The following is a 4995-nucleotide window of genomic DNA, read 5'->3' as shown; positions in this document are numbered from 1 at the left end:
CACCCATCATGTACTAATACTCAAGGATCTACCTCTCTTACAATATTTATCCATCTTTTATATCGCTTCTTATCTTCTCTTATCTTCTTATCTTATATTATATCTATTACAGTGTATCTTTTACTATACAAATATCTACTTGGTGGGACATGTCCCTTACATCCTACTACTATTTTGAAGGACGTCTCTTTAGCTAGAAGCTCTACAATCTCTTTGCAATGGTTTGCAGTAGGATTTGCATTATTTCTTGGTTCTTCCTTTTCACTACCAACATCAGCCCTCTTTCAAAATATTATCTTGTCCTCAAGTAAACTCTACTTTGTATTAGTCTGATAAAGTTTGAGTCTAGCCTCATTGTCATAATATTGTAATATTGTCCCATGCAATCTTCTTAACACGATGTTCTAAAATTTAACATCCCTGAATTTGGTAAGGGCCAAGCTACTAGACTTTGAGATTTCCTTGCTTCTCAAATTTTCTATCATATAATGGAGTCATGTCATCTCTCTTTAATTGTTTAGAATTAATATCATGGTCATTCCATACTTTTTGTCTCCTTTCTATAAGATGGTGGTGCCCCACAAGTTGTTTATCTTCATCCAAGTTCTCTAATTCTTCTAACCATTTTTTGATTGATTTGTCATTTGTTAGCCTTAGTGTGAGTGCAGTGTAGAGATTGTGAACAATGAAGTTTATTGGTAGGCTGGTCTCCATCCCATAAACAAGCTCAAAGAGAGTAAATTAGGTTGATTTTTTATAGCTAGTTTTGTAATCCTAGAGTACCATTGGTATCTTGATATCCTAGTTTGTTTTATTTGTCTTTGACATATTTGTTAGAGAAGTGCCAATAATTATATTTAATATCTCCCTTGCTCTATCAGCCTGTGGATAATATAGTGTGCTCTAGTTATGGGTTATCATATTTTTTTGAGTAATTCTTTGATAACCTTGTTCACAAAATGTTTCTCTTGATTAAAAGTGATAGTTAATGGACATCCAAATCTTGTGATAATACCACGATATAGGAACTTTGCAGCAATTTGTGTGCTACAATCTTTAGTTGGTCCTACCTTGGCCTATTTTGTTAGATAGTCTACTTATTTTGTTAGGTATTCTACGTCAATAATGATAAATCTAGCCTTAGATAGCTTTGTTTTAGGATCAATGTTCCAATGAAATTAATTGCCAATTTTTAAGATGGTGTTTGGGATAGTACTGGTTGTAGAGGCATTACATCCATGGTAGTGGGACTCCCAATTCTTTGACAAATGTCACGATTTTTGACATGTTATTTCACCTTTGTGTACTGTGGGCCACTAAAGTCCTATTAGTTGAAACTTCTTAGAAGTGGCTTCTTTGGAGTTATGTCCTCTTATCATCCTTTATCATGCTTCTCTTAATATTTCATTATATTCATGTCCATATACTACTTGTTGAAGAATATAATCCCTACCATTTTTGTACAATGCTCTCTTCAACAATGTGAATGAGAGTGACTTCCACTATCGTAATTGTTTTCCATGTGCTGACATATTAGTTGGATATTCACCTCTTGATACTAGTGTTTCCACATCATGCAATTCTTTTAGTATTGTACTTATCCTAATAAAGTTGCATCAGGGAGGTCTTCTTTATATTCATTTAGTTCCTCCTTTGTGCCAATTTTGGATAGATAATCTAGACCTTGATTATTCCTCGAGGGTTTTACTAAGTTAGTAAAATTAAAATCTTGGAGCCACAATAGCCACTTGCATATTCTCCCTCGAATGATTGGTTTATTTAATAGGAATATTAAGAATTCATGATTTGTGTAAAAGGTAAATGGTATATGTATACACCTAAAATTGTCCAATTTAATTAAATAAATATCTTTATTTATTTAATTATTTAAGCCTAATTCTTCTATTAATTAAATAAACCTTTATTTATTTAATTAATTCATTTATCCTCTTCTAGCCTTATTTCTCATTTAAATAAATATTTTTATTTATTTAAATTATCCTTTTTCTAAATTAAATAAATATTTTTATTTATTTAATCGATCTCACTTCTTCTATTAATTAATTAAATCTTTATTTATTTAATTAATTCATTAGCCTTTTCTACCCATGACACACGTCATTCTTCTCTTAATTTATACACTACCTACCCTCTCGTTATTTTCTTATTTTCTCTACCTACCCTATAATCATAGCCGACCATTTATCTTTTACACCTCTTAATCTTATCCCTCCATTTCTTATAGTGTCTTCTATATAAGGAGATGCTTCCTTCATTATCAAACCCCGACCCGACTACTCTAGCATTCGAACTTTCATATGCGATCAAGCCTACTTGCAACCACATTTCCATTCTTTGTTGAGCTCTTGTGCACACATAAAATCTAAGAGCAAATATATCAAGTAAGATCAATGGAGATAAGAAGAATGGAGATCCAAACCCTAGTGGACATCTGATGGTATAATCTTTGTGATTTTATTTGATTTGCATTGTCTTAGGTAATCTTCATATGTTATGGTGGATCTTTGTTGTTGTTAGGCTAGGGTTTTGTGGTTGAATTCATTTAATCTTTCAATATTGTTATTATCCACTTTCACCACAAACATTTTGGCACGCCCGATGGAACTCTTGTCTCTTTTGCATTTAACATCTTTTGTTGCGGATTTTGTGTTTTTGAAGTTGCAGATCTGACATTTCCGACAACATTTCGACATTTTCGCGTTTGCGCATTTTAAGATCGTGTTTCTGAATTTTTGTCGCATCTGTGATATCTGGACTCGCATCTGCGTCTTCGACACTAGTTTTATTTTCTTTTGCAGGTTGCGTTTTTGTTCCAAAAAAACATATGTGAAGCCTTCAGATGCGTCTGTGTTTGGCAATCGCGTCTGTGTCCCATAGATGCATCTGTATCAGATCTAGCCGCGTCTGTGTTTTTCTGTAGCGTTTGTGTTAGGTGAAATCGCGTCTGTGTCTGACAAAATCATCTTTTGCATTTCGGTTTTGGGATTTTTATTCAGATTTCAGATCTGGTTTATTTGAGCTAACATCTTCTAATCTAGCTAATGAAATTGGTGCAGCTTGTCTTGAAAGCAAAATCATTTTGTCGAAGGCCCCTATTTCACAAAGTCTTTTGCATCTAAAATTTACCTAACTTGTGTGCTTGCAGGAAGTGGTGATCATTTGAAACAATCCAAACCACTAACAAATCTTTGTTGCAGGACCTTGACAAGGATTTTTTCTTTTGATCTTTATTGTGTACCTTGTTTTCATAGACTAGCAAACACTTCAATTGGTGCACTAAAATTGAACCAGTGTCTTTTGCGTCTTGAGAAATAGGCTCTTTTTGTTTCATCTTTAGAGGGTCAGTCTCCTTGTGTGGTCATTAGGACTAGTAGTGAGGAGAGAATGACCCAAGTGGTAGCGAGGAAAATCCATCCTCTTCCGAACCATTATAAACAATTGTATCCATGGTGAAAGCCATGGGTAACGTGTGTTGATTAGTTCATACCAACACTATGTCTCCCCATAAACCCATTTGATCAAATTTATTTGATCAGTTGTAGGGCGTAACCCCTACCGGTTGGGAGCCTTCTGTATTTACAGAGCTGAAAGTGTCGCATGTATGGCCACACGAGCAGATGCCCTTACTAGCACCTTTTTGTTTTAGAAGCCAAAATCCTTCTAGTTGTTGGATTAGGAGGTTGGACCTCTGGAGCAACCCACACACATACGGTTCTTAGTAGAGATACAAAGTTTGCCACAGGGAGTTTTCATGGGGACTGATGCTTGGCTGCCCCGAAAAAGTGAGTGTCGAGGGTGGAGCCAGTGGGGTCAAGCATCTAAGTATCCACTATGAATAGCGTAGCCTCGGGGGAAACCCCATGTGGGATCAACAACTATTGTCCTGGCCAGCCATAGGAATTGTGCTTGTCTTATTTGAACTATCAAACATTCTAGACCAAACATCAAAACATTGTGTCTTCAAGTGAATGCAAAACATTTTTTACATCAAACAACACACTTTTCTTTAAGTCATTTTGAGTCTAAACACTTGCAAACATTGAGTCTTCGTCAACATTGTGTCCTCTTGTCATGAAAAATAGTCAAAAATTCAGATTGGGTCACAACAAAACAAATTCACGAATTGGAAAAATTGCACTCAGTTTTCAGAAACGCGTCTGTGTCTGATGAAATCATATCTGTGTCATATAAACACCTCTGTGAAGGGCAGAAACGGATCTTTGTTCTCTTGAGCAACATTGCAATTACAAAATCTTAGAAACGTGTCTATGTCTGATAGAACCATGTTTGTGTCATTTAAGCACGTCTATGAAGTATACAGGCACATCTGTGTTCAGAATTGGAAAACTTTATAGCCCAGCAAACAAGAACAGTTAGCTTCAGACTTATTGAGATTCCTAGTTTATCTCTTTGGGTTTTCATCTAGAATTCAACCTATTTCTAGGTCTCACAAAGTCCATCATTGCTTTACATCTTGCATTACATTCACATTTGTCTAAACTTGAGTCAAAAGGTCACTTGCTTGTCCTTGTCATACTTTGTCAACACACTACATACAACAACATTTTGCTAAGTGGTTCCTCATCAAGGTCTATCACCTTTGGGTCTCATTTGGTCTTACTTAGAGTCGAGGTCAACTTACCTCATCAAGAGAAACTATCATCTCTTTGGAAGCCACACCTACTCTACTACATACATACTTGATCTTACACTTTGGACATTGCAAGTACACCTCAGATTCATTTACATTCCATCCAACTCTTGGTCTTCCATACTCTTTCCATTTTCATCTAGTCTCACACATCTTGGTCAATACCTAGTTCATGGTTGAAACCTGTTCCCAAAAATCTAGGAGAGAAGCTAAAGAGGCTCAAGAGTCCACAAACATGAGTGCCTGTGAGTATGACAATGATGTCTTTTTCAATTCTGATCATACCACATTACCTGACATGCATGCCTATAGAAACATTCCAA

Source organism: Cryptomeria japonica, chromosome 9, assembly GCF_030272615.1.
Source record: "Cryptomeria japonica chromosome 9, Sugi_1.0, whole genome shotgun sequence".
Classification (NCBI taxonomy): Eukaryota; Viridiplantae; Streptophyta; class Pinopsida; order Cupressales; family Cupressaceae; genus Cryptomeria; species Cryptomeria japonica.
The sequence above is the reverse complement of the archived record's forward strand: the minus strand, read 5'-3'. Positions refer to the sequence as shown.